Source organism: Phoenix dactylifera, chromosome 11 (genome assembly GCF_051530095.1).
Source record: "Phoenix dactylifera cultivar Ajwa chromosome 11, Ajwa_hap1_PhDact_Kaust_v1.1, whole genome shotgun sequence".
NCBI classification, from domain to species: Eukaryota; Viridiplantae; Streptophyta; class Magnoliopsida; order Arecales; family Arecaceae; genus Phoenix; species Phoenix dactylifera.
In genome coordinates this window covers 15095933-15110853 of record NC_143200.1, presented here as the reverse complement: position 1 = coordinate 15110853, position 14921 = coordinate 15095933, and positions in this window count along the sequence as shown.

The window sequence follows — 14921 nt, the reverse complement described above, 5'->3', positions numbered from 1 at the left end:
TCAGCGATCTAACTCTTGTTTGCGACATGAGGGGTCTTGTGCCTCTTCTTTGGGAAGCCTGCCTTCTTTTTTTTTTCCCTTCCCCATTAGCATAATTTTAGGGATCACTTAACAGCCTGCACCACTTATAATATTTTTCTTTATTAACATAATTTTGTATCAACATATATTATTTTTCTCTGTTAGCAACATATATTATTTTCCTCTGTTGGCATGATCTTGTTAGAGTGATTTTAGGGATCATATAACAACTTATATTATTTAGTAATATTTTCCATTATTAGTGCGATCCCAGCCTATATTATTTTTCTTGTATGGAATCTGTACAAGAGTATATATAACCCATGAGATGTATTGAATATGATGGAATAGAGAAATAAAATTATTTTTCTCCTTTTTTCTCTTATTTTTCTCTTCTTCTACAAATATTTTAATATGATATCAAAGCCAACGATCACCTAATAACCGCCACCATCTCTTCCGTCTTTCTTGTGGTCGTCGTTGCTATGTTTAGAAGCTTTGAAGACCCCCATTACCGATCTATCGATCTCTGTTTCCGGCTTCAGATCTTCGGTCGTCTCTTCTCACTGTGGCTCGTGTTAGGAAAAATTTAAATGCGCACGCGGCCCGAAATTTGGCCGCGTGCGCGTTTGAGAGGGAAAACAAAAAGGTAACGCCCAGCGGGCGTTACGCGTTTGGTTTCGGAAACAAAAGAAGGAATTAAATGCGCACGCGGCTGGTCTCGGGCCGCGTGCGCGTTTGAGAAATACCGTTTGAATTGGAAACGCCCAACGGGCGTTTTTGGTTTAAATGGGAACACGCCAGCGTTCGCGTGAAGAGCGCGGACGCGTCCGCGGAAGGCGCGGACGCGTCCGCCAAAAAGACCTTTTTGCCCCTGCGTAAAACTCCTATATATACCCCCTATTTCATCTCTTTTGACACACGAAAAAAATTGAGAAAAACAGTAGAAAAATTCTGGAAAAATTCTTCTCCCTCTTAGCCACTTCCAAATTCTGTTTTTACATTTTTATTAAGTTTATTTAGTTCTTTTCATTCCGTTCTTTGCTGGATCTGCAAGTCCGATCGGGTTCGTTTTGACTTCTTCCGAGACGTGCCGAAGAAGAGGTTGTAGGGTCGTCGTATCTCCGAGAAGGATTGCCGGGTGACCCGTACGTGGGGGCAAATACTTCTTTGGGACAGCGTCTACGCGCTTCGACCTGCTTTCAATCAGGCTACTTTCTTCTACCTTTATTTTTAATTTAATATTAGTAGATTGGTAGGATTTGAAATTCTATGATATAGACTTATTAAATGCATAGATTTATTTTGTGCTAGAATAGATTTATTTTGTATTAAAATAGAATTATTTGGATGCCGAATGATATGCATGTATATTATTTCCTTTAAGATTTTCCATTAATTGAATTAATAGATTTATTGTTTATTTAATTGATATATTGCTAACAATCCAAAGAAGTATTTATTTTTTGTTAGTAATATATAATTAATTAAATTCTTTATTACAATTGTGGCATATTAGATTTTAATTGCAATAATTGTTTTTTGCTAGCATATCATTAATAATAAATTATTCTAAAGAGTTAATAATTTGGTTAACCTCCAAGAGGTTTATTATACCTCCATTTGGACTCTTCAAGGAGTAATTTCCAGATCCCATTCAAACGGAAAATTCGGAAATTGGTTGATACATAATAGTTAATCTATTGAATTGACTTATTAGATCTCAATAAATTATTCTAATAAAGGAATAAATATTTTAATTCGCTGAATTGACATTTTAGATCTTAATTACAATAATTGATTTGCCATAAAATTAGTAATCAATTATTTCAATAAAGCAATAATTCAAATATAACATATAATTCATTAAATTGACATTTTAGATCTCAATTAAAATAATTGATTTGCTACTACTAAATTAGTAATCAATCATTGCTAATTCGGAAAGGTCAAACGAAAAATTCAAAAATTAGTTAATTCGTTTAAATTTGCATTTAGGTTATTTTAAATATTGAATTTGTGTGATTTCTAGTGATTATATCCACTAACTAATAGTGTCTAAGAAAAGCTTGTCAAAAAGGCATACGTGCCTAAGAAAGGCTGGTACTTAAGTGAGCCTAGTGCTCCACCACCGATCTGGAGCTGATCTGGCTATTAGTTTTTTGGATATATCAATTAGACATCCAAAGTTCAATATAAATATTAGTGCAATCTTTTGACATAGATTTTTTTGCTTTCAATCAGGTTTCTGTCACTATTCTGTAACCCTGATCCTATGGCCTCAAACACTAGTGACCATCTTAGTGCCAAACCTGAAAAATTTGATGGCCATAACTTTAGGAGGTGGCAGAACCAAATGCGATTCTGGCTCACCACATTAGGGTTAATCTCAGCCATAGGTGAAAGTACGACCGAAGTTGATAACGGGTCCAACCCAACTACCTCTTCCAACACTGAACATTCTGCCTCCACTAGCACACCCTCTAGGACACCTGATGAGATAGATTATCATTGTATCCATAGAATCCTAGGTGCTCTTTCTGAGAGGCTGTATGATATCTATTACACAGCCAAGAGTGCCAAAGAACTATGGGACACCCTAGATAGCAAATATGGTCTTGATGATGCTGGGGTAAAGAGGTTCAAGGCCTCCGACTTCAATAAGTTTAGGATGGTAGACTCAAAGCCTATGAATGACCAAATTCATGAATTTGAAACCCTGATCCACCAGCTTAGGGCTAATGGAACCAATTTGGATGAATCATTCCAGGTAGCCTGTCTGATAGATAAACTACCTACTTCCTGGTCTGATTTTGCTAAGACCCTGAGCCATACCCAAGGAGTTCTCACCCTAACCCAAGTCTTAAACTCCATTAGGATTGAAGAGCAGCATAGGCTCAGAAATAATACCTCTACTGGACCCAAGAATAATGCATATAATGTAGAGGCCCCTCCTAAGAAAAATCAAAACCGACCATTCCGTAAGAATTTCAAGAAGAAACCTTACAACCCTAGAAACCCTAACCACCACTATAATGGGAAGCCTATTCAATCCCAGGAGCAGAAGAAGAAGAAAGAGGAAGGTGGTGCTCGTTTCTGTTATGTGTGTGGTCGGACCAACCATTTGTCTCCACAGTGCTTCTATAAGAAGACTGCACCTCTTCAATCTAAGAAGAAGGGTCCACACACATCCAGTGCTCAAGTCAACATGGTGACTTCCGGCGCTGGCTCCTCTGAGACAGCTTTCAGGTCTGTTTTCTTCACTCCTGAAGTTAACATGACTTTACAAGCACTAGATTGGTGGATTGATACCGGAGCTGGTATTCATATTTGTTCGGATCGTTCCTGGTTTTCTTCTTACCAGATCTCAAGTGGAGGAGCTGTGATCATGGCAAACAGCTCGGAGGCACGTGTGTTAGGAGTAGGACGTGTGGACTTAAAGCTTACCTCTGGAAAAGTCCTGTCACTGCACGGCGTCCAACATGTTCCAGTTGTTAGGAGAAACCTCATTAGTGGTTCTTTGCTTGTCCAGCAAGGCTTTCGTCTTGTCTTTGAGTCCAATAAGGTTGTAATTTCTCACGGTGTTATGTTTATTGGAAAAGGATTCCTTAGTGAAGGATTGTTCAAATTGAATGTAATAGCTCCTTCAATAAATGAAAATCCTTTGATTATGAATATAGAGCCTCCTTCTATTTGGCATGGTAGATTAGGTCATGTAAATTATAATTCAATTAAGCAACTTATGAACCTAAATCTAATACCAAAAAGTGATCTCAAGAACCATGAGAAATGTCAAACTTGTGTAGAAGCCAAACTCCCTAGGAAGCCTTTTAAATCTGTTAATAGGGATTCTGATCTATTAGAGTTGATTCATAGTGATGTTTGTGACTCTGGTAGAACTTCTAGGGGAGGTAACAGATACTTTGTAACATTTATAGATGATCTATCGAAGTTCTGTTACATCTACCTAATTAAAACCAAGGATGAGGTGCTCAGCAAATTTAAAATTTTTAAGATTGAAGCTGAGAACCAACAGGAAAAGAAAATTAAAATTCTTAGATCAGATCAGGGAGGTGAATATACATCAAATGACATAACTCAATTCTGTGAAGATCATGGAATCATTCATGAAGTGACTGCACCCTATTCTCCCCAATCAAATGGAGTAGCAGAAAGGAAGAATATGACTTTAATGGATATGGTGAACTCCATGCTTATAAGCTCAGGAGTACCAGAAAATTTGTGGGGGGAAGCTCTTGTTTCAGCCTGTTATATCCTTAATAGAATTCCCTCTAAAAATAATGATCTAACCCCATATGAAGTTTGGAAACATAGAAAACCTAATCTTAGCTATTTAAAAGTGTGGGGGTGCTTGGCAAAAGTAAAAATACCTGATTTTAAGAGAAAGAAAATAGGCCCTAAAACAGTGGATGCCATATTCATAGGTTATGCAGCCAATAGTAATGCCAATAGATTTCTGGTAATAAGTTCAGAAATAAATGATATTAGTAACAACACTATCATAGAAGCCAGAGATGCAACATATTTTGAAGACACCTTTCCACTTAAGACTAGAGTAGATAGCGGTATAGCTAGTAGCTCTAGTAGAATAAGGACAAGAGAAATAGAAGTAGAAGCAGAACCTAGGAGGAGTAAAAGATCCAGGATAGAGAAAACATTTGGAGATGATTTTTATACCTTCCTAATAGAAGACTCTCCAACTACCTTTGAGGACGCAATGAAATCTTTGGATTCACCTTTTTGGAGAGAAGCTGTGGACAATGAGATGCAATCAATTATCCAAAACCATACTTGGGAATTGACTGATCTTCCTCCTGGTTGTAAAACAATAGGATGCAAATGGATCTTTAAGAAGAAACTTAGGCCTGATGGCTCTGTAGATAAATTTAAGGCTAGATTAGTTGCCAAGGGCTTTACTCAGAGACCTGGGGTAGATTTCTTTGATGTTTATGCACCTGTAGCTAGGATAACTACTATTAGGGTCCTTATAGCATTAGCCTCCATTCATAGATTAGTGATTCATCAGATGGATGTTAAGACAGCTTTTCTAAATGGAGACTTAAATGAAGAAATTTATATGGACCAACCAGAGGGATTTAAAACCTCAGGCCAAGAAAATAAAGTTTGCAGACTAGTCAGATCTCTTTATGGTCTTAAACAAGCACCCAAGCAATGGCACTTGAAATTTGATGAAACCATAATGACATTTGGATTTGAAATCAATAGCACAGACGAATGTGTATATCATAAGAGAGTTGGACACAAATTTGTGATCTTGTGCCTTTATGTAGATGATATACTGATCTTTGGGACAGATCTTCAGATAATTGATGAAGTAAAACAATTTTTAAGTCATAAGTTTGATATGAAAGACTTGGGACAAGCTGACTTAATTTTAAATACCAAAATAATTAGAAATGCAAATGGAATTAAGTTATCCCAAAGTCATTATGTTGACAAGATACTCAATAAATTTAATTATTCGGATTGTCAGCCTGTCTCTACTCCCTTTGATCCCTCTACACATCTTAAGAAGAACTTAGGAACTCCTATCCTTCAAAGCCTATATGCTCAAATCATAGGCTCACTAGGATTCCTAACAAACTACACTAGGCCAGACATAGCATATGCTGTAAATAGACTTAGTAGATATACTGTTAATCCAAATAGAGATCATTGGACAGCATTAGAGAGAATTCTTAGGTATCTTAAGGGTACCAAGTCCTATAGTTTGCACTTTAGTGGGTTTCCTGCTGTTTTAGAAGGCTATAGTGATGCCAACTGGATCAGCGATACCTTAGATGTTAAATCCACCACAGGATACGTCTTTCTCCTAGGAGGTGCTGCTGTGTCTTGGAAATCCACCAAACAAACCTTAATATCTAGGAGTACCATGGAGTCTGAACTGATAGCTTTAGACACTACTAGCACTGAGGCTGAGTGGCTCAGAGATCTACTTATAGACCTTCCTGTAGATGAGTCACCTTTACCACCTGTCTCCTTACATTGTGACTGTAAATCTGCAATAGATAAGTGCAACCAAGAAAATGCCAATGTAAAAATGAACAGGCACTTAAAAGTACGTCATAAATTATTGAGATATAAATTGAAAAATAATGTTATTGCCTTGAATTTTGTAAAATCAGAAAATAATTTGGCTGATCAGCTTACAAAAGGTTTGTCTAGAACAGTAGTTCTAGAGTCGTCGAGGGGGATGGGGCTTAGCCCATAAAGATAGATCACCACGGTGGGAACCCAACCTTAAAAGGTTCAATGGGTAGAAACAAACCGGAGTGTGACTAAGAGGAGCACTATTTCATGTTTTCCTCATCCCTATGGTGCTAGTGCTCATAAAAGCAAGCGGTAGGATGAGTTCGTTTGTATAACTCTTAATGAGTCCGAGACCCAAGAGGCAGGAGCTTCCTTGCTAGCTTCCTTATTAGGACTCACCTATATGTGCAATCGTGAGGCCGCGATTATGGGAAATGGGCGATTCCCTAAAAAGCACATGATAGATACCTGCGCATGGCCATAATAGCGCAACCCGCTTAGAACCCAGATCGGGCTATATTATGTGTGCTGTTGATTTAATCTGAGCCATGGACCGAGGTTCAAGGTTAAGACCACCTTGGCTCCACAGATGTAATCAATTGTCACTAAGTGAAGGTTCAAACCGAAAGGTACCTACACCTATTACATAATATAAGATATCCAGCATTTTATTTTGATTTTAAAATTATTTAAATTTTTGTGGGGGATTGTTAGGAAAAATTTAAATGCGCACGCGGCCCGAAATTTGGCCGCGTGCGCGTTTGAGAGGGAAAACAAAAAGGTAACGCCCAGCGGGCGTTACGCGTTTGGTTTCGGAAACAAAAGAAGGAATTAAATGCGCACGCGGCTGGTCTCGGGCCGCGTGCGCGTTTGAGAAATACCGTTTGAATTGGAAATGCCCAACGGGCGTTTTTGGTTTAAATGGGAACACGCCAGCGTTCGCGTGAAGAGCGCGGACGCGTCCGCGGAAGGCGCGGACGCGTCCGCCAAAAAGACCTTTTTGCCCCTGCGTAAAACCCCTATATATACCCCCTATTTCATCTCTTTTGACACACGAAAAAAATTGAGAAAAACAGTAGAAAAATTCTGGAAAAATTCTTCTCCCTCTTAGCCACTTCCAAATTCTGTTTTTACATTTTTATTAAGTTTATTTAGTTCTTTTCATTCCGTTCTTTGCTGGATCTGCAAGTCCGATCGGGTTCGTTTTGACTTCTTCCGAGACGTGCCGAAGAAGAGGTTGTAGGGTCGTCGTATCTCCGAGAAGGATTGCCGGGTGACCCGTACGTGGGGGCAAATACTTCTTTGGGACAGCGTCTACGCGCTTCGACCTGCTTTCAATCAGGCTACTTTCTTCTACCTTTATTTTTAATTTAATATTAGTAGATTGGTAGGATTTGAAATTCTATGATATAGACTTATTAAATGCATAGATTTATTTTGTGCTAGAATAGATTTATTTTGTATTAAAATAGAATTATTTGGATGCCGAATGATATGCATGTATATTATTTTCTTTAAGATTTTCCATTAATTGAATTAATAGATTTATTGTTTATTTAATTGATATATTGCTAACAGCTCGGTCCCTTTCTCTCTATCTCCGAATTCATTTGCTGCCTCTGACTCCTTCACCATCCAGATCAAAGTCTCTTACTCCTCTTTCATAGTGCCTTCGTCTACGAGAATCATTGACCTTCGGTTGTCTTCTCTTTATGCTCTATTATTGCTGCAACTATTATCTTTTATGTATTTTCTTGTTGCCCATCATTAGACAAGTCAATCAACTAATGTTCCTCTTCCATGGTGCCTTCATCTATGGGGATAATTGACCTTTTGTTGCCTTCTCTGAGCTCTATCCCATTGCAACTATCATCTTCTATATATCTTATTGCTACTACATCATCAGACAAGTCAATAAGCCACATCGACAAATATGTCAGTTTGTTATGTCAGTCAGACACATCAGTCTATCATATTGGCTTCTAAGCTGTTATGTCAACTCCTAATCTGTCTACATCAGTTTCTGAATTATTATAACAGCTCGTGTTCTGCCACATCAAGTTCTATGATGCCATATCAGCCTTTGATCTATCATCATGTCAGTCTATGAACTGCTATGTTAGCTCCTAGTCTATCACGTCAGCTTTTGAGCTGCTACTCTAGCTCTTTATCTAGTACGTCAATTTTTCGATACATTCATGATCCAGTTTTCGAACTCAAGTTCGCATCTATAGTACCATCTTAAATTTAAGGGGTGATGTTAGCATAATTTTAGAGGTCACATAATAACCTGCATCACTTATAATATTTTCTTTATTCGCATGATTCTTTATGAATATATTTTATTCTTTTTTGTTAGTATGATCTTGTTAGAGTGATTTTAGGGATCACATAACAACTTATATCAGTTAGTAATATTTTTCATTATTAGTATGATCCTATATTAGCTTATATTATTTTTCTTATATGGAGTCTGTACACGAATATATATAACCCATGAGATGGTTCGAATATGATGGAACAGAGAAATAAAATTATTTCTTTCTCCTTTTTTTTCTCATCTTTTTCTCTTCTTCTGCAAATATTTTAACATTCCCCTTGTTCCTTCCATTCCTCTTTGAGATGAATAAGGATGGTTTACTCCCTCTTTTTCTTATTAAATAGAACAAAGAAAAGCATGGTATTTCTTTTTACAGCATGCATATAAAACCCATATATGCCTGAAGATTTGTTACATAAGATATGAAGATTGAGGATTACTGGAGGCTTTGAATTCCCATGGCAGCGGTCTCGTGTTACGGTCCTAAACAATGCGCCAAAAATACATAAGCATTAGAGATTCATTAGGCTTGAATTTTAATCAGCAGAGCATACCAACCTTTCTTATATGTAATTGGCACGATCCTTTTATTCCCCGGGCCCGGGGGTGGTAGTTTTGGTGAAGGGGTTCTATTAAGTCATTCTTCGTACGAGAAGAAGTTCTCAATATCCTATCACGTTTGCATGTGAAGCAATCTAATTTTCTTGGAATTTACAAAGAAAGGTTTAAGCAGTCAGAGATAGAGACAGAGAGAAGTAGATGCTGCTAACAAACAGAGTTTAAACGATGTTGCTGAAAGGCCGAGATCCTGAAGACATTTAAGCTGAGAGGCCATGTTACAGAGCAGTGCCTTAAAGCAGATGTGGCAGGAAACCAGAGTCACCACCAAAGATAGCAGATCAAACAAAGCTGGACCCAACTTCTTTTTGCTGAGGAAGATTAACATACTAATCCTTGTCCACCAGTTTATGGCATAATGTTATAATCTTATGTGCCTGTATTTGCAATAGGATAACACTATGCTGAATTTGAACCAATGTACTGAGATTTGGTAATTTAATTTGAAAAACATGCCCTGGTCAACTGAAAATGAACCTTCCGCAAAAAATATGCAATAGTGAAGGATTGGGCTGACAGATGCAATGGCTATGTGATGAAACTTTTTTGAGTTTTATTTCAAGAGATACTTTTTCGGGGATATTCTGGTTACTTTAACCTCCCTGGCTATTTTTTTTTGTTTTCTTTTTCTTTTTTGTATTTTTTTGAATAAATCATAAAAATTCTTCTAAAATTAGGATTAAATTATACTTGCATTCAATAATTTACAAAACCTCAGAAGGTATAGTTTAAAAAACCTATGCTTACCTCCTAAGGGTTTTTTTTATTCGACACTGCAACTCATAATTTAATGGAATGCTAGTCCAATCATTAACATTAAATGGGACCCAAATGGCATGCCAGAAATTTTTTTTAAAATGGTCAACATAATCTTGAATGACATAACAATCACCCAAAGATATAAGAAGCATATGCATCCTCCTTCCCACTCAAGGGCAATTTCAATTTTTTATATGAGGTAAATGGTTTCTCTAATATTTTTAATTTAACTGGGTATAAGTGTAGGTTTTACAAACTATTGAGTGTTAGTGTAATAAAGGTAAACTTTAAAGAGGTTTTTGTAATTTATTCTTTTTATTTTTAATTTTTGTATGTGGCTATCTTCAAAAAAAAATGTGGGGATGATGGTCATCCAAATCATCAAGGTATGAATAAGGTAAAAAAGAAAATTAAAACTCTCAATGGGATGCCAAAAAGTATACATACAATGGAAGAAGCAAAAATAGATGAGGAAATAATAAGAGTACAATAAAAGGCAGAACACAAATAAAATTAATGCTAAAAGCAAATGAATCAACTCATAAACCTTAGTAGCACTTGGATATCATCCTAGATTGGCCCTTGAGGGGTTTTTCTTTTACTTTTTTAAATGAATGAAGAGAGGAAAATGCCTCCCTCATTCTAATTGCAATGATGAAAAGTAACCCTAGTGCATCAGCACAAGCTCACCATAGCAGGTTGGGAGGGAAATGATGATGAGTAGAAATCCTCCAGTTTGCTACTTGGTTTTCTACATGAAGTGTATGAGACACATGAAAGCACTTCACTGTGAAGTGATCATAGTCCAAATATCTCCTAGAGGAGGATGAACAAAGTCCTTAGCTTAATCAATTCAATGAACGAACATCATGACTCTCCCTCTAGCCAAATATTATGCTTTCGCAAGTATGTAAAAGTTATGCCCTTGGTGATTTTCAGGAAAGGAGAACCTTTTCTTGTGCTGTTGTGCCACATGGAATGGTTGAATTGCAGAACTTTTCCTGCTAATTGTATTGAGTCCTATGGCAATTTTTTCCCTAGTCAGATAGCAAGCATTGTTGATAGCCCTTTATATTGTCTAAAACTGAAATGTGGTTTGCTTCTATAATTGATAATTATGGTAAATAATATTTGATTATCCAATAAGCTAGCATGATCTTCAGAAGATAACTGAATTGAGGTCCTAAAATGAGAATCAATAGGTGTCATATTTAGATGTAGGCTAGAGCTAAATTGATAATCAGGGAATAATTTGATAATAATATATATATATATATATATATATATATATATATATATATATATATATATATATATATATATACACTCATAGATACACACACACACATATATATATAGCTACTTTATACATGTAAAAAATAAGCACTTCATAGCATGCTAATTCATTATAATATTAATCTTTTAGCTACTTTATAATCTGGAATTTGTCGAAAAGGTCATTAATTAGCAATAGTTCCTACTTGAAACCTATTGAACTAATAGCTTCATTCTTGCAATATTGTCATTCATGAAAAACATAAGTCATGAAAAATATTAAATAAAAATTATAGAAATTTATTATGGAGCTAAAGAACAAGTGATTCTTGAAGCAAATTGAATTTGAACCCGACAAAAAAAATAATCCAAAGTTGAATATATTGTTGAAATTTAAGTTAGATCTTGCTTGGATTTGACTTGAATCTAACTCATTCGTTCACCCCAATATCAAATCCATTACTATGAGGAGACTCAATTCCTCATTTCAATTGGATGAGTGGTGATGATGATGGGGCCCAAAGTCCCATTGTGCTATCAATCTCAAAGGTGAAAGATGTGATAGGGGTTGAATTAAAACTCAAATGGGGCTAATGTTGGATGAAAAATTTTTGGCCATATCTCTCTTCGATTTTTCCCCTATAATTTTGCGGTTATTTTTTTTCTTAGTTCTTTGGTATAATCATCGAGAACTTTTTTTTTCCTCTACTAGACAAAAGGATATAGTTCCTCATATGGTTACTGCTGGTGCCAAAATCCTGTCCAACGATGGTGGATGCCTGGAGAGCATTGGTGAACCTGCATACAAGAAGAAAGAAGAACAACGAAGTTCGCTAGAGCTAATTTGGCCAGAGAGCCTCCAATGTTTAAGTCAGATAGTGCTTTAGAGGAACAATAGAAAAGAGAAAAGAGAAGAGTAGTATAAAATAATCTGATCTCTATTCTTGGTGCCGTAAGCCCCCTTATATAAAGGAGTCCTTGTCCGACTAGGGTTAGACTTTTCAGAGTGTTGAGTTTAAGTAGAATATTATTTCTTGACTTTTCATATCTAGATCACCCTGAAAATAACTATTAAGGTCAACTTTGACTTACAAGAGGTCAGCTCTTCGACTTGTGGGAGATCAGCTCATCGAGTGAGGATGGTCGAAGCCAATATGGCATGAGTTTGCATGGTAGGTTGGCTATATGATAAATCTGTTTGGAGTGGAAGAGCTCCAATCTACAAGGTAGAAGAGCAAAATGATAGAATGCGCTAATCGATGAGCTATGAGATGTCGTACCTAAAGTCCTTTGGCCCTATTTATGTAGAAACAGGGGCATGGTTTCATTGTGATTGGGCTCCGAGATTAGGAACGAGTTATAATCATCCTTCCTTATCTAAATTCTCTTAATTGTGTAGAGCAGTTACAGGTCCTCTTAATCTGCCCAAAAATCAAAACTATTTGAAAATGATCTTCCTACATATCTTATGTTGGCTCATGATAGGTAGGTCTGTTTTAGGCCATATCAGTTATCATGTAATACATCCTTTTGAGTAGCTTCTTAAAACATGAAGCCCCAATCATACACCCCAATCATGAAGACAAGACTTGCAATTCAGCCTGCAAATTGATCAGTCTATCCATAAACATGGAAAGTCTAAGTATTTTAATCCTTGAGTAAGCCTCCCATTTGTCACCAAGGATTCTTCCTCTATGAGATTTCTATTTTTTTTTTTGGTACACCGGCTGACCATGCTGACCTAATATGAGTGTAGCCAACAGAGTCAAGGGAGAGAAGATAAAGCATGGGTGGAGAAACAGTTACATGACTTGTCTAGAGCACCTCTCTAGAGTTTGGGCAATAAAGGAGGCGACCCAGTCTGTTGCCCTATTTGCCTCCTGATACACATGCATGGCTTGAAAGACATTGTACTTATGCGCCAGCCGACGGATGTCGCACATCAATGGGTGTCTAACCCCCTTCTGCCCCTCATCTCGTATCTACTCAACTACCATGGCTGAGTTTCCTTCAAGAAGGATACTCTCAGCCCCCAACACATGTCTCGCATAGGTGATACCCTTCTAAGCTGCCCTGAGCTTCATCCCTAAGTCTGTCATCCCGAAAGTGCATCGTCCCAGAATTAATTAGCATAGAGTCATGATCCCTAATCACAAAACCAACTCCTCCCCTATCTCCACCTCGAGTCACGCTACCGTCAAAGTTCACCTTGAGATGGTCGGAGGCTAGGGGCTCCTAAGAAATAAGGATAATTTTGGGCACTATAATAGCAGAATAGGGGCCCTAAATGTCCCTAACTATCCCAGATGAGGTGCCCATGTAGCCATAGTGGTCTCCACAACCTGAAGGAGAGCTCTATCAACTATCATCCTCCCGGGGGGGCATCTGCCCTCGAAGACCCAGACATTTCTATTCAGCTCGATGTGACAAGCCAAGTAGGCATAGGTGATACCCTACTCAACAGTACTTCTTCGCATGGACTCTCTCATATGGCAAAGCAAATCCTCTACCGACTCGGTGGACTATGGTAGAAGAAATAAGGCCCTCATCTAGATCTGTGTTGCCTGCGGACATCCAAGCAAGCATGGCTAATGGACTCCTCCATGTCGAGGCATCCCTTGCAAGTCGGGGTTATCCGGACACTCCTCCTAGCCAACACACTTCTGGTCGGTAGACAACCCCATACTATCTTTCAGATAAATAGAGCTACTTGGGGGTGGACACACATCCTCCAAATCCATCCTTTATCAATCTGTCGGGTGGCCTCTCCTCCCAACATAACCTGCAGGTCCGTAGAACGTACCTTAGCCCTCCCTGTGGCAGCCCAAACCAATTTGTCTGTCATCTCAAAAATAGGTAACGGGATAGTCAGGATCCTCTCAGCCAGCTACTCTCCGAAAGCATCCCTAATCAATACCTCATCCCACCTGCCCACTTCGGAGGTGATCAAGTCACTGACTCTACAACTCACCAACCTCGCCGAATCAACCATCATCGACACCTGATAGAGAGGCAGCTCAGATACCCAATTGTCCTCTAAAACATCAATAGATCGTCCATCACCGATAGCCCATCTGATCGCAGTGAGCACCGTCAGTGCATAGAAATATATCTCCCTCCAAATAAAGGAGCAGTGATGCCCTGCCCAAAAATCAGCCATTGCCATGTGAGCTTCATACTTGGCCCTCAATAGGGCACTCTATAAGTTATTAAGTTCCAGGATATACCTAGCCGTGTATCTCGCTACCAACACCTCCCGCCTCGCCACCAATGAGTGAAACCCCAAATCATCTTGTTTGATCTGCTGGCAAACCACCTCTCATGCCACCAAGTGAATGTTTCCTTTGCCATCGCGTCTGCCCTAGATGAAGTTTCTGAATAACTGCTCTAGGAACCTCAATAGAGACCGCGGCACAATAGTGTTTGCTAACAAGTAAACGGATATCGAGGTTAAAACTAATCGTACCAAGATAACTCTACCTATCATAGAAAGAGCATCCATCTGCGATCCCTCGAGCCTGTGACTAATACCTTTGCTTTGAAAGTGAATCCTATGTTGTTCGGTGTTAAGCATGCTGAATTATTTTTTTTTTGAAAACCATGGCTGAACCTGATCGGGTTGCCTACATACCACTTCATAAGGGGGATCAAGCCATACGTAGTTCTTTTTAAGTTTTAAAAATGCAGTGAAAAAACTGAATCAAATAATTTACATGCATGCTTACAAGATCAAATCTACAAATCAGCACCTTAAGAACACATAGGATTATGCCGGAATCGTTTAAACAATTATGCTAAAACTTTCATGCATGATTAACTATCAGATCTGAAAGATAAACACTATATTCTGATTAAT